We start from the raw sequence: 23,416 nt of genomic DNA on the forward strand, positions 1-23,416 counted from the left end.
ATTTAGAAACCTACAAGGATGTAAGTTAGTCTTTCAAATAAGTTCAAGATGATATTGAAACCCTAAAAGCTGCTACTTACACCCATAACTTAAAGAAAATTCAGAATTTAAAATGTATATTTTTGCCACTTTAGCTGATGACCTAGTCTGATAGCTTATCAGATATCTGATAGCTTATCAGATTAAGTAGTCTGAAATACTTTAGATTTCTTATATGTTGCCCACAGGTGATGACCTAATATGATAGCTTATCAAATATCTAATAGCTTCTTTGGTCAGGTCATCAAAAATGCTTCAGATTTCTTATTCTCAGCTTATGGGTAACGACCAGTTGTGATAACTTATTAAATTGTTGATAAGTTATCTGGCAAGTCATCAACTAATATTTTTCTATCTGTTTCAATCAAAACTTGTCCTTCTTGTCGTTGTTATCATAGGTTTCCATGCATCTCTATTTCCCTACAATTCACATGAAATATAATAAAAAAACAACAAAGTTACTTAAGAACTTACAATTATTTCAAGTTAAAAGTCTTAAATGTGCTAACATAAGTCAGCATATCAACACCCTCAACTTAAAACAATTACTTATCCTCAAGCAACTATATAATACCATACTACGATGCTTAACCAATTGAAACATATGTTATCTATGGAAGTCAATCATCAATTTTAGCTCAAAACACATTACCCTCTCTAAGTTCATTCTCTTTAAACCCAACTGTGTATATTAATGAAGATTAACAATGTGACATAAAGGAATCAAGTTATGGCATCACATTAGTGAAAAACAACTACGCATCTGTACAAGTTATACTACCCAAATAAGTAAGTATCTAGCAATACAACCATGTGTCCTTATAACAAAGAAGTCCTTCCTCACTTATATATGAACTCAATCATGTTAATACGGGGACTGTCAAGAGACACACACTCGCAGAAACAAGTTCCAATCAAGATATGTCAAAGACCACAAGCTTGCCCTTATTTTCATTACCTAAGCTTTCAGACAGTTTAGTTAGGATGACTATAGGACTTTTCATCATCTTGAAATGCAGGCTTGGGGCTGGTATGATACGTCAAGATATTTAAAGTAACTAAGCCTCTTTGGCACTATGATAACTTTTAGGGTCTGACTTATTAACCATTTTTTAAACCTTATTTCTTCCCTTTCTTTATTAAAGCATATTCAGGTTAGGTGTGGTCTTTTTCACTTTCATTTTCTCCTTTTCACAACTTTTCTTCTCTTATTCTTTTTTCTACCACACCCAACCTTGCATTCTTTACTCTTATTTTACCCATTTTCATACTCATCTTACATCGTGTACCCCTATGATAGCCACCCTAAACTTAGGCTATTTTCCTAAGTCGAAGTGCACAATGTCCAAGGAGGACCAGGGCTAAAACAGGTTCATTATGATACAAATAGGAAGGTTATAGGTTTAATAAGAAAAATAGGCATACAAGCTCAAAATTAGGATCAAGGGGTATTATTCGCACAGGGAAGGTTATTTAGGCTAAAAGGACTAATATAACAAATGGCCTATGATCCTTTCTTAACCACTATCCTACAATCTCAGTAAGACTAACTGGGTCTAGATTTAATACACAGAGAGAACTTGGTAATATCTCTCACACAATTAGCATAAAGGTATATCACAAGCTACTACCTATCCGGTTTAGGTAATTGATAGAAACGATTATCATGTCCCTAATACTAATGCCATAAAAAGATTCACATTAGTCGCATATAGATGCATATCATAGAGTCACAAAATAGACAATTGGAGAGGTATTTATCACTTATCCCAAAAATAAACAAAAAAATATGCCAACTGCCCTGGATACTTATTTTTCTCCCAGTTAACCATATAACATCACAAAACATAACATAATACACCTAAACATGCTGGCACAACTAAGAATAAGACTCTGGGGAAAAGAGACACGACAATAAAAAACTCAAGAGGACATTGAAACCCATAAGTATCCTTACCCTATACTTAAAATCATACATTATCCCCAATGCGTCAAACTAAAACAAGAGAGATAGAAACTTACCTGTGGTACCATAGGTGAGGAGATTTGATGCCAATCATACAGTATGAATACAAATAACAATATACCTTGGGTTTCATACCAAGCAACGCCTGATTTCACGTCGCGGCATAACGAGACATTGTTGGGTACTCAGACACCCCAACAAGTCCATGGGTATCTTACTTACTCAGAATTCAGCAATGTAGCCCAATATTCAGCCTTTAATAAACAACAAATAAAAGAAAAACTAGGAAACTTAACTAAGAGTCAATTATCACAGATATACTGAATTGACAACCATAGTCCCCGACAACAGTGCCAAAATTTGATACGCCTAAATTACACCTCTCTTACGGGAGAGTAAGTGGTCGTTGTTAAATATATAATCCAACTAGATTGGGGTCGAATCCCACAAGGAGTATGGTGTATATCAAATCTATTTGTTATTAAACTGACTAATATATAATGGTTTCCCTTAATTGTGGTGGTTTTATAAATCAACAATTTATAACATTTCAACTTGTTTTAGAAACTTAAAGCTAAAATTCCAGTATTTCAAATCAATGATATAGAGGAACTAGAGTTGTGATAACTATGATTATTAATCATCATTGAATAATAGTTGTAGCATTGGATTCTTGTAACTTCTGGAAAACACCAAATTATCATTATTGACAGCACATTTAAGTGTTTCTCAATCTACCTAGATGTTGAGTTTCCTAATTCTCTCGAACTTAGGAAAACCTTCTATTCACACTAATTTTATCTCGAGCTGATTAATCTTGTTACAACATTAATTATTAGATAAAAAATTAACCTTCCCAAATCCTCGTTGATAATTCACTACCTTTAGTTGATTTCTCAGTTCAAGCAAATCAATATAAGGCTATATCTATTATTTGCAAACAATAAAAAATATTCATTACAAAGGAATTGTCAAGATGTTCCGACAATCACTCAAATCTTGTCCAACTATTAAATCAATATCGAAATAATCATAGATCCCACAACTCTTGTTGTGGTTTAGTTCCACATGAGATAGAAAGAGATAACAATAATTTAATCCATAATTCAAAGTAATTAAACTTACAAAAAATGTGATCAAAGGTTGATTCTCTTCCAAGTTCAAGAAGAATTTCCCAAAACTAAATCCAAGATTAGAAAATTAAATTCAAAATTTAGGGACCTAAAAGGATGTAAACTATTCTTTGGAATAAGATCAAGATGATAATAAAACCCTAAAGCTGCTACTTATATCCGTAACTTAAAGAAAATTTGGAATTTAAAATCTATATTTTCGCCACTTTAGCTGACAACCTAGTCTGATAGCTTATCAGATCAAGTTGTCACAAATGCTTTAGATTTCTTATATGTTGCCCACAGGTGATGACCTAGTCTGATAGCTTATCAGATATCTGATAGCTTATAAGATCAGGTCGTCAGAAATGCTTCAAATTTCTTGTTCTCTACTTATGGGTAATGACCAGCTGTTATAACTTATCAGATTATTAATAAGTTATCAGGAAATTCATCAACTAATATTTTTCTGTCTCTTTCAATCAAAATTTGTCCTTCTTGACGTAGTTATCATAGGTTTCCATGCATCTTTATTTCCCTGCAATATCACATGAAATATAATAAAAACAACAATAGTTACTTAAGAACTTACAATTATTTTAAGTTAAAAGTATTAAATATTCTAATAGAAGTCTAGCATATTAACTCACCACGATAACGGGGCTAGATCCTAATCCTACTTCAGCTTGTCCAGCTTTTGCACTTGAATTCCCTTTTTACTCCTTTTTAGCTCAAGTTTGCTTCTTTTCTTCTAAGCTCTTGTACACCTACAAAATATGGCTATTAGTACATTTAATTGCAAATATGTCTTAGACATGGAAATCATAGTAGTGTGCATGAATGTTAAGTGCAAAGCGAAATAAAGGGTTGAAAAAGTGAAATAAAGGATGTTGGGTATAGGAAGTGATTTAGGCATTTCTTTGATAGCCGAATTTTTAAGACTTTATTTACCTACGCTTATGCATATCCCTAGTTAGCCCCTTTGAGCTAATAGCCAGATTTATTTTTGGTAGCCCTGTACTTAGCCTAATCCTTTCTTTGATAGACTTTAATTTGATCCAAAGTTCCTAAGTGCTTTAGTATCGAAAAGTAATTGAGTGAGGAATGTGAAATTTAAGTGGAAAAAAGGTGAAAGTGAAGCCCTAAAATTGTAAGTTATTGTTGCAAAGTTGTTGTGGTTGGGAGTTAGAGAAATTGTTATAAAGAAAGTTCATTTTTTTTCCTAGTTGCGTTACAATGAACCTATTTTGGCCCTGGTTTATTTTGGACACTGTGCACCTTAACCAAGGCGAATAGCTTTAGTTAAGGGTGGCTATTATAGGGGTGTGTAATAGTAAATGAGTGTGAAGAAGAGCTGGAAATTAAATCATGATGTAAAGAAAAATACTCCTACCATAGGTTGTGTTAGTATACTTAATCAGATAGGGATAAAACAAATGATGTGTGAAGGTAATATCGTTAAATTGGGTTGATAGAATGTGATTTTGATTGAAGATTAAGATATATTAAAGAACTTAGGAAGATCAGTCACTATTTCCGAAATAGTTCCTACCCATCCCTTAGCCTACATAGCAACCATAAAAGACCTAGTTGATCCTACATTTCAACATCTAACTATTAGTGGAGTAGTACACTAAGGACAATCTTATGGTTCATTATCTATCATGTATGAATTCTTTATTGAGAGTGATTGATTGAATTATGATATCCCTCTCATGAGAAAAATTGAAAAATTATGAGTTGTATAGGGAAACCTTTTTATTGTGAGGGTGTATTTGGATGAAAGTTTGGATTACTTATTGCATGATTAGATTTAGTGATTTGATTAAGTTTGCCAACGAATTGGATGTAACTGTTGAGATATTGGGGTTTGAAACAAATTTTCCATGTGCATAAAAATAATTTGACATGAAGTCATTGTTAGAATTGTAAGTGAACAATGCAAGCATGACTCTTAGGTTGTGGTGTGAACCTTGAGTGATTGTGTTGATTGAGATTGTTCGAGGACAATCAAGGTTTTAAGTGTGGGGTGGTGATCTTGGGCGTATTTATATGTCCAATAACCAATGTTCACCCATATTTGGACTTGTTCTAAGTGTTAAAATGTGTTATTCTTATTGCATTTAAGCTTTAATTGTGTTTCGTATCTAACCGACGTGATTAGTGATGCAAGCTAAAATTCTAATGGATTTGGACAAAATCGGATGCATATTATGAATCAAGTTGTGATTGGTGTTGTGGACTTAACTATCGTGATAAGGAGAGACACTTTTATTAATTCAAGGAACATGCGGAGAAGAGCTGGAGAAAATATAGGAAAAAAGGATCATACCTTAACCAAATTTTGGAGGTGGAATTCCAGTAAGTCAATGCGGAATCGATGCAATACGATGCCTAGTTGACGCGATAAGCAATGCGGCGCGTCGATTATTCCAGTGTAGGCTAATTTTGTCCTACTATAAAAGGAACATGTGAGAAAAATTGCAATCACTTTGGAAAGCATAGCAGTGGCGGAAAAATAGCAAAATCTCTCTTTTAGGGTTCGTAGAATTTCTTTTGAACTTCTTTACTTCAAGATTAATTCTTGGTATGATTAATTACTGATTTTTTATGATGAATTCAAACATGACTGGCTAAACACCCTTGTTCTGAGGTTAAGGCCAAGAACATGATTACTCTTTGATATTCCTTATCATAGTTTCTTGTTGGATAGTCTTAGGGGTTGTTCTTAATTTCTTGAGCTTACTATTTTAATGAGTGGCCACCATTAAAAAAATCTATATTTCTATGTAAATCCGGGAGGGGAATCATGGGATTGAATGAAAAAATTAAGGAGCAAGGTTCTTACCCTTTTATAAAAAAAGGGGTTTGAATTAGCATCTACGATAGGGATATATCTAGGAGCCTTGCTTGGTTCAACTGCAAGAAGATAGTTGTATGCATCTAGATGGACTGTTGCATCTCTTTTAGTAAATGTAGTTGCAATATTTAGATAGATAAAAGATTTGAGGTCAGAAGACCAAGATCGTACCGTAAATCCGGCGAATCAATAACCCGATAACCTACTAGACTGCGATAAGAATAGAAATTTGTAAGACTGTTAGAAGTGCCTCAACCCTAGAATTCTCATCACTACTATTTACAACCTTTGCTTGCTTTGGTATTGTCACAAATTACTATTTATTATTTATTTACATTTGTCTTAAACTAAAGTTGGTTAAATTGATAGTTGCTTAGTACTCGTGGAAACAATATTTGACTATCTAAGTCACTATATTACTTGTACGATCATGTACACTTGCGAATGCATTTGAATGCAACACCTACACATAAATATTTTCAAGTCACTAATTCACTTCTCAAATGACCACACAACTAAGTTTAAAAAAAATTTCACCTTTCAAATACCTTCACTTAGACATTTTGAAATCACTAATTCACTTCTAAAATGATCACACTTTACTAAATTCAAACCACAAGTTCAAATTTCAAGTACCTAAATTTAAAACACAAGTCACTAATTCATAATTCAAGTAACTACACCTAAACATTTCATGTCACTAATTCACTTCTCAAGTGACCACACTTTACTAAATTCAGAACAAAGTTCACCTTTCAAGTAACTAAACTTAAACAGTTTGAAGTCACTAACTCACTTCTCAAGTGACCACATATTACTAAATTAAAAACAAAAGTTAACATTTCAAGTACCTACAGTTAAACATTTTAAAGTCACTAATCGCTTGTCATGTGACCACACTTTACTAAATTTAAAAAACAAGTTCACATTTCATGTACCTAAATTCAAAACACAAGTCACCAATTCATAATACAAGTAACTACACCTAAACATTTCAAATCACCAATTCACTAATCAAGTGACCACACTTTACTAAATCCAAAATAAAAATTCACCTTTCAAGTAACTACACATGAACATTTTGAGTCACTAATTCACTTCACATGTGACCAGACTTCACTAAATTCAAAACAAAAATTCACCTTTCAAGTAACTACACATAAAACATTTTGAAGTCAGTAATTCACTTCTCAAGTGATCACACTTAACTAAATTCAAAACACAAGTTCACATTTCAACTACCTACACTTAAACATTTTCAAGTCACAAATTCGATTCTCCAGTAACCACACTTTACTAAATTCAAAACAAAAATTCTCCTTTCAAGTAACTACATTTAATCATTTTGAAGACACTAATTCACTTCTCAAGTGACAACACTTTACTAAATACAAAACAAAAGTTCACCTTTCAAGTAACTACACATAAACATTTTTAAGTCACTAATTCACTTCTCAAGTGACCACACCTTAAGAAATTCAAAACAAAAGTTCACATTTCAAGTACCTACACCTAAACATTTTCAAGTCACTAATTCACTTCTCAAGTGACCACACTTTACTAAATTCAAAACAAAAGTTCACCTTTCAAGTACCTACACTTAAACATTTTGAAGTCACTAATTCACTTCTCAAATGACCACACTTTACTAAATTCAAAACACATGTTCACATTTCAAGTACCTAAATTCAAAACACAAGTCACTAATTCTTAATTCAAGTAACTACACCGAAACATTACAAGTCACTAATTCATTTCTCAAGTGACTGTACTTTACTAAATTCAAAACAAAAGTTCACCTTTCAAGTAACTACACTTAAACATTTTGAAGTCACTAATTCACTTCTCAAGTGACCACACTTTACTATATTCAAAACAAAAGTTCTCCTTTAAAGTACCTACACTTAAACATTTTGAAGCCACAAATTCACTTGTCAAGTGACCACACTTTACTAAATTGAAAACACCAATTAACATTTCAAGTACCTAAATTCAAAACACTAGTCACCAATCCATAATTCAAGTAACTACAGCTAAACATTTCAAGTCACTAATTCATTTCTCAAGTGACCACACTTCACTAAATTCAAAACAAAAATTCACCTTTCAAGTAACTACACTTAAGCATTTTGAAGTCACTAATTCACTTCTCAAGTGACCACACTTTACTAAATTCAAAATACAAGTTCACCTTTCAAGTACGTACACTTAAACATTTTTAAATTACTAAGTCACTTCTCAAGTGACCACACTTTCCTAAATTCAAAATGAAAGTTTACATTTCAAGTATCTACACTTAAACAAATCAAAGTCACTAATTCACTTCTCAAGTGGTCACACTTTACTAAATTCAAAACAAAAATTAACCTTTCAAGTACCTAAATTGAAAACACAAGTCACTAATTCATAATTCAAGTAACTACACCTAAACATTTCACGTCACTAATTCACTTCACAAGTTACCAAACTTAACTAAATTCAAAACACAAGTTCACCTTTCAAGTACCTACACTTACACATTTTCAAGTCACTTAGTGACTTCTTAAGTAACCACACTTTACTAAATTCAAAACAAAAGTTCACATTTTAAGTACCTACACTTAAACAAATAGAAGTCACTAATTCACTTCTCAAGTGACCACACTTTATAAAATTTAGAATACGTCACTAATTCATAATTCAAGTAACTACACCTAAACATTTCAAGTCACTAATTCACTCCACAAGTTAGCGAACTTAACTAAATTCAAAAAAAAGTTTAATAGACTTAAAGAAGAAAATAAGTTGAGGTGTCTCATGTCCCTCTCACACCATCTAAGAATCATAAAACCTATGGCTTTCGAAGCCTTCTATAGCAAGCAATCCCAACATTACACTACATTTACAAGCTTTACTAAAACAAAATAGAGAGAAATTAACTAACCTTTGTTTGGCCTAAATAAAAGAGAAGATACACCCGGTCACACAAAAATAACAAAGCAATCCTTTTCACTTCTCTCACAAGAAATAACACCTACTAAAACCGATCTATAAGTAAAAGTATAAAACTATAAATAGAAAAAAAATTACTTTTAAAGTATCAAAGCAAAATCAAACTAGTTTGCACTTAAATTTGAAGTTCAACATTAGGTTAATGGTCTACAATTAACTTGGAAAACCATAAAATCCCATTTTAAACCTAATATGCTAAACACCCAACATTTGGTAATATAGTTACTTAGCAATCTACCCATTACTAAAGGCTTGAAAATGAAAAATGATAAGGCATCATCAATTATATACATAAATAAACAGTAATTAGTAGCTATATCTGAATTTCAAAAATAAATACATACATTGTAACACCCTAAAAATAGGTCCCGAGACGTCACATAGTGCTCCAAACTACAACTAGTCCTGAGCTAACCCTAAAAGCCTATTACTCATTCTGAAGACCCAAGGAAAAATAATATAAGCATACGGTACACTAAAAATACCGAAACACTGTCTGGACTGGACTAATTTCAACTGAACATAATGTCTGGAAATACTTAACTAGGAAACCTGAAACAACCAACACTGAAAAACTAAAATGTATCTAATAGTCGAACAAACCTCTAAAACTACTACTAAAGAGTCGTTGGGATAGACACCCAACTGACTTGAATCGTCTGACATAACTAGATAAACAAATCTAAAAAATTAGAAATCTGAATAACTGGGTCCCCAAACTATGAGGACCACCAACTGTCAGGATGTAGGTAGGGATGTCTGGGTCAATCACGTTCTTGGAGCTAAGCAGCTAGACCTACATTATAAGACAATGTAGCACATAGACATATATGTGGATCAATACTTTTGGAATGTACTGAGCATATGAGGGTGAATGCATAAGTAAATCTATATCTCAACATTTCTATGTACTCATAAAATAAGGCATGATATATGTAAATGGCTCACATTAGCTTGAATAACTGAAAACTAAAAATCATAAATCATGAACAATAAAACATATTGTATAAATCTTGTGAGCCACAACATTTTGTTCTAAAAGAAGTACTTGAAATTTAGTTTAAATTTATGCAAGCTAAGTGTAAAAGGACTCACCTTTGTATCTGTAAAGTAAAAGCAGGAATCTAATGGCTAATGACGTATGTTAAACAATTTCTGAATGAAATCGTGAGCCATTACACATAGTTTTTTAAAGTTATTCTGTTATTCTTTTCTATTAAGGTTGCAATTTTTTATAAGGAGGTTCTTCTAACCGACATACAATATATGAGCTATCATCATTTCCAATGTCTAGTTACCTTATAGGAAAACCTCATGTTAGAGAGAGGTGTCATATTTTTGCCAAGGAGTATAACCTAATCTAAGTAATCACATCTATAACTGTCATCCATATAGAAATAGGAATAATCTATATAATTTGTACCAACATTGGCTCGTAGTTCTAGGGCATATAAACATACCCAACTCGGTGCTAAATACTACTCCCTTTAAATTTGTATGCTCATTCTATAGGAAATCCACTTTAAAAGCTAGCATAAGGGTTTGTAATGAAAACTAGTTATGCATCTGTCTATTTTAAACTATAACAAAACTAATGTATTTTCTGTAAACTATAATAAAACTGTAATGTGGATTCCATATCTAAGCTGAGGATTAAAATATCAAATCTTTCTTAAAATCTGAAAATAAGATAGTCATAGGGTGCTTAAGAGAAAAATCTTCTAAAAATATCAATACTTAACTTAGGGCTTTAAACCCATGATTTAAACTCATATCAAACCATCACAAAGTCTATGCTCAGTAATCAAAATCCTGAAATTCTTGCATAATTCCTATCAAGATAGTGAAATTCAACTCTTAATGCATATCAAATCACTTCACACACATAAACATGCAAAAGTAGAGATGCAATTCAACATTTAATCACTTATAACATCAACATCTTCAAATAATGATAATTGGGTATGAACCCTAGACTGCAAATCATATAATTTCATGTAAATCCAACTTTAAAAATTAGTTGTGGGCACAAAGATGAAAGAAGTATCTTTGTTCATAACCCCACATACCTTGCTTGATGAATTGAATGTAAAGGCATGAACTTTTGAATCTCTAATGCTATTCTTGAAGCTTCTTCTTTAAGTTATTGAACCAGAACTTTTGATTATAGGCTTTCTTAGAGTAGGAGCTATGGATTTGTTCTTGATTCTTGGAGCTAGGGTTTTTGTTCTTGGAGAAGAAAAAGTGAATAATGAAGTATTTATGCTATTTGGGGCTAAAAATATGTGTTTTGGGCAGATTTGGGTAAGGGTGAATGACTCAATTGCCCCCATAATTCCTCATTTAACAACATAAAACTGGGTACCAATATGATTAGTGACACATCACATTGCTCACTTCGATGCGATTAGCGATGTGTCGGTTCCCTACCCGACGCGGCCACCGATGCGATGCATCTACATCTCATCGATGTTTTGTTTTGGCCAACCAAACATGCCCCAAACCTTCTCTAAAAATTTTGAAACTTACCTTGGAGATACTATGGACTACCCTGATCATGAAATAACTTAGAAATTGACATTCTAAGGTGGAGAAGGTCAAGAATACAATTATCAAAGTTTAGAGGCCAAAAATGAGACTAAGTCTCCAACACTTATCTAAAATTTTAGGTCCTAAGTCTCTGGTGTACCTCTTTTAAGCTGAATTGAACTAGAAAGAATACGGGGTATTAAATTATCTCCCCCTAAAGAACATTCATCCTTGTATGAGACTAGTTAAACTGAGGATACTGAGGAACTAAGACTATGTACTGGCATGAATAACTGAAACAAAACTGCATGACTGAATTTAAAGCATAATGAGCGACTGAACTAATTTGTGAGTGCATGAATTGACATAAAATAACTATATGGCTGAAATTGAGACTGGAAAAAGAACTGAGTTAAGAAAGACTGTTACCTTAGGTTGGGTCTGAGTTTTTAGAGAAGAGATGAGGGTACTTGGTTTGTATGTCTGCTTTTTCTTCCCAAGTGTCACCCTCTACAGACTGATTTTGCCACAGAACTTTGACTATGGGAACTTCTTTGTTCCTTAGTCTACGGATATGGTGATCAAGATTCTCTACTGGTATTTCTTCGTATGAAAAGGCTATTATTAATATCTGTGCTTTCTAGAGGTACTACACCAGTTGAATCGTCCATACACTTCCTCAATAAAGATACATAAAACATTAGGTAAACTGATGAAAAGTCTGACGATAGCTCAAGCTCATATGCTACCTTCCCTACACGACTCAATATCCTGTAGGGACCCACATATCTGGGACTAAGCTTCCCCTTTTTGCCAAATCTCTTCACCCGTTCATGGGTGAAACCTTCAAGTAAACAAAATCTTCAACTTCAAGTTCAAAATCTCTCCTTCTTATGTCTACATAAGTTTTTTGTCAACTCTGAGCTGCCTTTAATCTTTCTTGAATAAGCTGGATTTTCTCCATCACTTTAAACACCACATATGGACCTATCAAAGAGGCCTTACCCACTTCAAACCAACCTATAGGTGACTTGTATCTTCTCTCATAAAGAGCCCCAAATGGTGCCATCTAAATACTAAAATAGTAACTGTTATTGTAGGAAAACTTGATCAACAGCAAATGGTCATCCCAACTGCCTTTGAAGTCTATAACACATGCTCTCAACATATCCTCTAAGGTCTGAATGATCCTCTCTACCTGAACATCTTTCTGCGAGTAAAAATTCTATATTGAGATGAACTTTGGTACCAATTCCCTTCTGAAAGGCTTTCCAAAACTGAGAGGTAAACTGAGTACCCCTATCTGAGATGATGGATAAGGGAACTCTGTGTAATCTAGCCAACACTTTGATATATAGCTTAGCATAATCCTCAGCTGTGAAGGACCTGTGAACTGGCAAAAAGTGGGCTGATTTGGTCAATCTATCTATAATAACCCAAATTGAATCATCATGCCGACATGAGTGGGGTAATCCTGACACAAAGTCCATGTTCACCTCTTCCCACTTCCAAGTGGGTATACCAAACTCTTGCAATGTGCCACCAGGTCTTTGGTGCACTACTTTAACCTGTTGAAAAATTGTATATTTGGCCACAAATTTTGCTATGTCTCTCTACATACCCTTCCACCAATAGACTTCCCGTAAATTACGGTACATCTTAGTGGCTCCTGGGTGAATCAAGTAGTGCACACCATATGCTCGAGCCATAATCAGCTGCCCAAATTGTCAATACACGGCAAACACAGTCTACTCTGTTACATCAACACACCATCTCCCTCTTAAGAGAAAACCCCTTCAGTTTGACCAAACTAGAGTCCTCATCCCGCTTCTCTTTTACTTCAGAAACTAGAGAAGACTCTGAGCTACTCTGAACCCAAACGTTCCCTTAGCTGAGTCAACCAACCTCACACCCAGTCTAGCTAACCGGTGAACTTCTTAAACTAATTCTCTCTTATTATTCTCTACATGAGCAACACTACTCATTGACAGTATACTAAGGGTGTCTGCCATAATATTGGCCTTCCTTGTATGAGACAAAACACTCATGTCATAATCTTTAAACAATTCTAGCCACCTTCTCTAACAAAGATTTAACTCTCTCTGCATAAACACATACTATAAACTTTTGTAGTCTGTAAATAGATCAACATGCACCCCATAAAGATAGTGTCTCAGATTTTCAAAGTAAACACAACAATAGCTAATTCAAGATCATGAGTCGGATAGTTCTTTTCATGAGGCTTAAGTTGTCTAGAGGCATAGTCTATGACTCTACCTCTCTGCTTCAAAACACAACCCATACCAACTCTAGAAGCATCATAATAGACAATGAATCTATTTGTACCATCAGGTAATGCTAAGATTGTGGCTGAAGTGAGTCGAACCTTCAACCCCTGAAAACCCTTCTCACAAGAATCTGACCACTAAAACTTAACTTTCTTCTGAGTCAATCTGGACCTAGGAGATGTAATGGATGAAAACCCCTCAACAAACTATCTATAATAGCCAGCTAAACCCAAAAAACTCCTGATGTCTATGGAGAGATGGGTCTAGGCCAGTTTCTCACTGCATTAGTCTTTTGAGGATCAACTCTAATGCTATCACCAGAAATGATATGATCGAGGAAGGCTACTGACCTTAGCCAAAATACAGACTTGCTGAATTTGGCGAACAACTGGTGGTCTCTAAGATTTTGGAACATAATTATAAGATGGTCTGCATGATCATCCTCACTACGAGAATAGACAAGAATATCATCGATAAATACTATGACAAATATGTCTAGGTACTGTTTAAATACTCGGTTCATTAAATCCATGAAGGCTACTGGGGTATTTATAAGCTTCAAGGACATGACTAGGAATTCAAAATGACCAAGCGAGTTCTGAAGGCTGTCTTAGGAATAGTACATTCCCTTACTCTAAGCTGGTGATAACCAGATATAAGGTCTATCTTGGAGAAGTAACTTGCAGCTTGGAGTTGGTTAAATAAGTCATCAATTCTAGGAAGAGGAGGATATCTATTTTTCACTGTGACTTTATTCAACTAACGATAGTCAATACACATTCGCAAAGAACCATCTTTCTTTCATACAAATAGGACAGGAGAGACCCATAGAGAAATACTGGGCCTTATGTAACCTTTATCTAAGAGATCTTTAAGCTGCTCTTTTAACTTCTTAAGCTCAGCTGGAACCATATAATATAGAGGAATAGATATGGGCTGAGTATTTGGAATAAGGTCAATACCAAATTCTATTTCCCTATCAGGAGGCACCCCTAGCAAATCTTCAGGAAAAACTTTAGGAAACTCATTGACTACTCGGACTGACTTAACTATTGGAGCCTAAGATTGAGTGTCTTTGAGTCAAACTAGATGGTAGATGCACCCTTTTGATATCAACTTTTTGGATTTGATATAGGATATAAAATAAATCTTGGGAGACACTAAATTACCCTTTTACTCAAAGGCTGGCTCATTAGGAAACTTAAACTTCACAACTTGTGTGCAACAATCTATAGATGCATAATAGGAATGAAGCCAATCCATACCAAGAATAATGTCGAAATCGACTATGTCTAACTCTATTAAGTCTGCTAGGATGATCTTATGAAGGACAGTGATAGGACACTTTCTATAGATCTATTTGGCAACAACTGACTTACCCACTGGGTAGAAACTAAGAAAGGCTTAGGGAGTTTTTTAGTACCTACTTCAAAATTTATTGCAACTAATGGGATCGCATAAAAAAGATTCTATTCAGGGTATAACAACACATAAACATCAAGAAAAAAGACATAAAGCATACCAGTAATAACATCTGGTGAACTCTCCTACTCCTGGTGGGATGGTAAAGCATAAAACCAATTCTGGCATTAACCGCCACCGATATTGGAAGATTCGCCTTAAGGGACTAGATGACCCAAAGGAGTTGGTGCACTAGTAGCCTGAGCCTGAGAATGAACATCCCTATTTCCCTACTTCACATACGGACACTCTTTGATTCCATGACCCAACTTACCACAACCATAACAACCTTTTTATCCCAACAAGTACTCACCAGGATGATTCTTACCATACTTAGCACGTGAAAGATAATTGCATTTTCCGCTCACTCTATTTTGAGACCTGGACATATAAATTTTATCCTACTACTCTTGTCTAGCTCTGGGGGATGGAGCACTGGCTAAAGATTGCATTGGCATAGAAGATTGACCCTAAAACTATGAATGATTTCCCCTTCCAAACTTTGTTTGGCCATATTCAACTGATTCTAGCCTTTTTATTTCCCCTCACTCCCCTTTTAACTTTTCTAGCTCAATCTATTAAGCATGAGCCATTAGACTAGAAAGATCCATATCCCTAATATGCATGGCAGTCCGACACTCCTTGACTACTAAATAAGATACTCCAGTAACAAACTTACTTATACTCGACCTAGGGTCAGCCATTGTATCAGGGGTATACTTAGACAACTGATTAAACTAAAGGTAATACTCTTTCATTATCATCAAGCCCTGCCTCAGGTTCACAAACTCCTCTACCTTAGCTTCTTTTAATTCAAGTGGAAAGAACCTATCTGTAAATATGTCCTAAAATACCTGCCAACTTATAGGATTAGCATTCTCTCCTCTACTATTCTTCCATATAACCACCCAATCATACACTATATCCTTCAGCCTATAGGATGCCAATTCTACACTCTCCTCCTTAGTGACATACATAATTTAGGTGATCTTTCTCACCTCATCTAAGTAAAGTTATAGGTTCTCACCTACTTTTGACCCAAAGAACTCAAGTCGATTTATTCTCATGAAGTCATAAATTCTGGCTGTTGCAAATCACTATTTTGTTGAAGCGGGACTGCTACCTGATGGTTGCCCTAAATATTGGAAGTCACAGCTTGGGCCAACACCTAAAAGGTAGCCCAAAATTTAGCATGGGATACATTCTCATTCAGAGGGTCAACAAGCTGGGGTAAATGGTTATCATTTCTGCGTTCAATAGCTCGATAAGGAGGCATATTCAACTGTCACATAAGAGCATGAGTTAAAAGCAGATATAGACACTATAATCATAATAGCTAATGAAATAAAAGGATGATTTCCTAAAATATCCCATAGCCTCTCGCTCATAAATATGGCGTGCTTCACATCCATGATCAAGACTCTACGTAACACGGCTTGTCTGACTCTCTAGGACTCTTTAAATCTTAGGCACTACTACTAAGTTTGTAATGCCCGAATAATGGGTCTCGAGATGTCACACGGTGGTTTAAACTACAAGTATTCCTGAGCTAACTCTGAAAGCATGTTACTTATTTTAAACACCCAAGTAAAAATAATATAAGTATGTGGTATGCTAAAAATACTAAAAAATTATCTGAACTGTACTGAGTCCAACTGAACATAATGTCGGGAAATACTTAACTTGGAAATTTGAAAAAACCAATACTGAAAAACTGAAATATATCTAATAGTCAGACAAGCCTCTAATACTACTACTAGAGAGTCGTTGGGATAGACCCCTAGCTGACTCAAACCGTCTGACATAACTAGATAAGCAAATCTCAAAAATTGGAAATTTGAATAACTGGGTCCTCGAACTATAAGGACTCACCAACTTTCGGGATGTAGATTGGGATGCTCTGGGTCAATCACACTGCTAGAACTGACAACCTGAACCTACATTATGAGACAAACATAGATATATATGTGGATCAGTACCTTTGGAATGTACTGAGCATGTGTGGGTGGATACATAAGTAAAACAATATCTCAACATTTACATATACTCATAAAATAATGCATGTTATATGTAAATGACTCACATTAGCTTGAATAACTAAAAATTGAAAATCATAAATTATGAAAAATAAAGCATACTGTATAAATCTTGTGAGCCATAACATTTAGTTCTAAATGTTTTACTTGTAATCAGTTTTCAATTTATGTAAGATAAGTGTAAAACGAATTACCTTTGTATCTGTAAACTAAAAATGGAAATCCCATGGCTAATGACTTATGTAAAACAATATCTGAATAAAATCGTGAGCCTTTACACTTAGTTTCTAAAAGTTTTTCTGTTAAAGCTACTCTTTTCTGTAGGGAGGTGCTTCTAACTAACATACACTATGTGAGCTATCATAGTGTCCAATGCTTACTTCCCTAATGGGAAAACTTCACATTGGGAAGAGGTTTCATACTCTTTCCAAGGAATATAACCTAATCTGAGTGATCACATATGTAATTGTCATCTATATAGAAATGGGAATAACTGAATAATTTGTACCTATATTGGCTCGTAGTTCTGGGGCATGTAAACATAACTAACTCAGTGCTAAATACTACTCCCTTTAAATTTGTATGTTCATTCTATAGGAAACCCACTTTAAAAGCTAGCATAAGGGTTTGTAATGAAAACCAGTTATACATCTGTCTATTTTAAACTATAACAAAACTAATCTATTTTCTAAAAACTGTAATGTGGATTCCACATCTAAGCTGAGGATCAAAAGATCAAATCTTTCTCAAAATCTAAAAATAAGCTAGTCATAGGGTGCTTAAGAGTTAAATCTTCTCAAAATATCAATACTTAACTTAGGGCTTAAAACCCATGCTTTAAACTAATATCAAATCATCACAAAGTTCATGCTCAATAATCAAAATCTTGAAATTCTTGCATAATTCTAGTCAAGATCATGAAATTCAACTCTCAATGTATATAAAATCACTTCACACGTATAACCATTCAAAAGTAGAGATGTAATTTAACATTTAATCACTTGTAACATCAACATCTTCAAATAATGATAATTGGGTATGAATCCTAGACTGTAAATCATTTAATTTCATGTAAATTTAACTTTAAAAACTAGTTTTGGGCACAAGGATGAAAGAAGTATCCTTGTTCATAACCCCACATACCTTGGTTGATGAATTGAATGGCTAAGCTTGAACTTTTAAATCTCTAATGGTGTTCTTGAAGCTTGTTCTTGAAGTTCTTGAACCCGGAACTTTGGATTATAGGATTTCTTGGAGTAGGATTTTTGGAATTGTTCTTGATTCTTAGAGCTAAGGCTTTTGTTCTTGGAGAAGAAAAAGATGAATAATAAAGCATCTATGCTATTTGGGGCTAAAATTGTGTGTTTTGGGTGGATTTGGGTGAGGGTAAATGACTCAATAGCCCCCATAAACCATCATTTAATAACACAAAAACTGGGAACTGACGCGATCAGCGATGTGTTGCATTGCCTACCCAATGCAGCGCATCTACATCGTATTGATGTTCTGTTTTGGCCAACCAAACATGCCCAAAACCTTCTCCAAAAATACCGAAACTCACCCCGGAGACACTATGGACTATCCTGGTCATGAAATAACTTAGAAATTGAAATTCTAAGGTTGGGAAAGTTAAGAACAAAATCATAACAGTTTAGAGGCCAAAAATGAGACTAAGTCTCCAATACTTAGCTAAAATTTCAAGTCGTAAGTCTCTGGTGTGCCTCTTTTTAGCTGAATTGAAATAGAAAAAAAATGGGGTATTAAATCACATACCTCCAACCCCACCTTCAACCCTACCCCTCACCCCCCACATACACAAAAAGAGGGGGTAAATAGACAAAAGAGTACCAATTGGCTCAATTATGTCATAAAATGAAAAAGGCATAGTCAAATGTGCATCAGCATCCGTAAAAACATAGCAATAAGCAGCTATGTTTGTTAGAATGCACATATATACACATACCCTCTCCTCTCCCGACTCACCCCCAATCCCAAAAAAGAACTCCGAGAGAGAAAATAGAAAGTGTACTATTGTTCCACTGCTTTTGTCGATGTGTCGCTGCTTTTCCATCGCTGTGTTGCTGCTTTTGTTTGTGAGGTCGCCGAGATTTTCATTGTTAAGGTCGCTGAGATTTTCATTGGTAGAGAGCTGTGTGAGAGTTATTTGTAAAAGAAAAGTGTATTATCCATTGGTGCTAGGGTAATAAAAAGGGAAAAAGGGCAAGTAGGATGGGCTGGCCAGGTCGGGTCAAATTACTGGGCTGAATTAGGTATTATAAGCATTTTGGGAAAACCGATTACAAGTGGTCCGTTTAAAATTTGTAAAAACAAATTTATTCAAAAAATTGAAATTTAAATAAATTATATAATATGTATAATAGCATCTAAATAATTTAATATATTAATCGGATAATTGGTTATTTTATCATCATATTAACATGAGTAGTATATTTCCTGAATCATATAATAATATCAATGCATTTTATAAATCGGGATAAATATTTGGTTAATTAGATTTTAGATACGATATTATATATATACCTCATAATACAGTGTGTTAATCAGATAAATTATCGATTAATTATCTTACGTTATTATAATTTCAACAATATATCATTGTCTACACTGAAACAATTAGTATACGTATTTCCTCAATAGTATGATATCAACGTATTATTCAAAATATTTTGATATATAGATTCAGTTATCTAGCTTTTGATTACTGCATACGTCAATACACGAGATATACATATATATACATAGATTTGATTGGCTATCTACATCCAAATATGTCATAACCCAAAAATGAAGGTCATGATGGCACTTGTCACGGCGTACCTTGACAAGTAAGCCTATCACCCAAACTGATACAAAAAGAGAAAAAGATAGAAATATCCCAAGTTAAGGCTTCTAGAATAAAGTCAAACCATATAAGTAATCATAAAAATGCAGAAAAAACTTATTCAAAATTCCAATCATGCCCTAAACCAGGGTGTCAATAGTGTAAGAACTATTAATTCAATTCAAGAGTCAAATACATACAAAAATAACCATAAAGGAATTATATCTATCTCTGAATACTAATAAAGACATAACTACTGTAGAAAGATAGCGGTGAACTTCAGACGTATGAATGTCCAACTGCTACCATGGAAGCTCCAACAATCACTCGAGTTACTTAAGATGAGGCGCACTCGAGCTAGGACCTGCACCGAAAGGGCGCATTAGGCATGAGTATGGTCCACTTATACTCATTATGTGTCATAGGCCGACCAAGCAAAGTAGTAAATAAAGCATACAAAATATACACTAAGGGCACGTCACCTGCAATCAGAAAATATTCCACAATGGTAGCTCACACCGCTTGCACTAACAGTTCTAATATATCTCACATATATTGCAACATCACACTAAGATAGAACAAAAGTATGTATTATATCACATATAAGAAGAACAAGGGGAAATATGCATATATAAGATTATTAAATACAAGTAAAAGAAGATACGATAAATACATAGATGACAAGTCAATATGGAAATACAATACAACATAACACAAAAAGTGAAATGTATATGATGATGATGATGATGCACGAGGTCATTGCATAACCTCCAAGATCATTGTACAATCCCCATATACACCTATGGAGGCAAGTTTCCCAACGCATGACCCATGAGAGTTCGTAAACCCGTATACAATCCACATATCTCATATCTCATTTTTGGAAAATCATTTGGAAAGGGTTTTATAAGGTGTTACAATATCTCCTCCCCGGCACATCCCTCGAGGAAGCTTTTAAAAAAGTGTTGCCAGTGTTTCTAAGATGTTGCCACGGTGGTACCAATGTTTCATGAATGGGTATGAAATGAGGATGTAATGCTCACAACCAATTACAATGAGTATTTTCACAACCAACTACAATGATATATTTCCACAACCATGTGAGCCAATATCCACTCATTTTTTCAGTTTTATCCACGAATTTCCACATGTCTCATATGCCAAATAAAGTATAAATATAATCACAATACACCAATGGTACCATATTAAGCATCCTAACAACACAATACAATTATTCACATGTATTCTAGGCTATTAATATCCATAACACTCCACACGGTCACACATATCACATAATAACTCAATTTTGATAATTACATCATATATAGGCCCCCACACGGGCACAACACATAAATAGCCATTTTTTATGATTAGTTCCCACCCTTAACATGCATTTTGTATCATTATTTACTACTCATCCCAGTTTGAAAGAGTTAAGCCATAACCTACCTCAAAAAGTCAAAACTAGTCCGCTACACTTTGAACTCATGACCTTGCTTTTCACGAAAAATAATGACCTCCACTAAAAACATCAAATATGAAATCTACGCATCAAAACAAAACCAACGACACCCATATTGACTACTTTTGGTTCAGGGTCAAAACGGACCCCCGAACGAGTTTCTGAAAAAGAAGTGCAAAATCAGAATTTTACTTCAAAAACATGTTCTAAATATTTTTAGAGATTTACAGCTGAAATCTCAAGCTAAATCGATTTAAAAAACGAGGTTCTAATAGAAGAAAAATCATTTTTGAGCTTTACCGGATAAAATCTTTGAAATTCAGGTTAAAATAAAGAATCGAAGTTGTTTTGATGGTTAAATTGATGAAAAACTAGTAATTATAAGATAAAAATATTTTTCAAGTAAAAAGAAGTGAAATTGGGGTTTAAAATCAAGCCCTAAGATTTTTTGGGTTTTGAGAAATTTATCAAGAAATTACTAAGAAAATGGTGAATTCTTACCTTAAATTCGAAATAAAATAAAAAAATATGTGTTAATCTAGCTTCCCAAGTCTCCACAATATTCACTTTAAGATCTCATACTATTTAAAGGTTTAACTCTCAAGAGGTAAGATGAAAACAATGAGCAAAATATGCCAAAAAAAAAGGTTTTATATTGCAGTTTTTCTGGTTTTTTTGCTCCAAATTTTTGTGCTCAAGTTCACCCCGAAATTTGATGGGGTGACCGGGATTCATTCAGACACCGATATATGCAAGTGAACTATGAAATCATACTAAATTCGACATTTCAGATGCGTTGGCGAAGTCAGATTTTCAAAGAAATACATCATTTTCACAAAGTTGACCCCCGAAACTCGAAATCACAATTTTTCTAACCAAGGGTCGAAATGAGATTTAAAAGCCGTAAAATTATATCAAATATGCTAAAAACCTAAAATTGATATTACGGATCTGCTAGAAAGTTGAATTTTCCATCCGAGGTCATTTAGATCAAATGTGGGTCCTACACCCATATTTTTAGTTTTCCAACTTTCTGATCAATCAGTCGAAATGAGCTCAGGTACATCGGAGCCCAAACCAAAGGTCTACCTAGACTAAAATCAATATTTTGGAGCTGTTGTGTAATCCATTTGGAAATTCTTTGCACGAATCAAAATATATCCCCATAAGTCTAAAATAAGGCTCTCAAAGCCATTAAAGACCACAATATCGCATAAATGATACCAAAATACATCAAAAATCATGTCAATCACTCCCACCCCTCAGAAGTACCATAATTCAAATACGAGGAGGGGTAAAATAGTCAAATCACACAAAATCACAAATTTCACATATTTCATCAAATTTTTAGGTCGTTACAAAATACGTACTATATACATCACATGCATGACTTTATTACCCCATAATAATATACAACATAATTCACATACACTCAGATGAATTATTAGTTAGTTTATCTTATGTTATTATACCTTTACTTCATAATATATATATATATATATATATATATATATATATATATATATATATACATATACAGTATATATACCTCTGCATACACACACACATACACACTATCGACTATCAACTTCTAAATATGTACTATATACATCACATACGTACAGGAGTATATTGCCCCGTAATATAATGCAACGTATTTCATATACATACTTTGATGAGTTATCGATTAATTTGATTAGATTACATTAATATAACTCAACGTACAGTATACTATTACTTTGATCATTTCAAATTAAGGTATTCAATATGTTTGGATAGATTCTGCTATTTTTTTTACTACATGATTCATCGATCGATCACTACATTATA

Source organism: Capsicum annuum, chromosome 5, assembly GCF_002878395.1.
Source record: "Capsicum annuum cultivar UCD-10X-F1 chromosome 5, UCD10Xv1.1, whole genome shotgun sequence".
Lineage (NCBI taxonomy): Eukaryota > Viridiplantae > Streptophyta > Magnoliopsida > Solanales > Solanaceae > Capsicum > Capsicum annuum.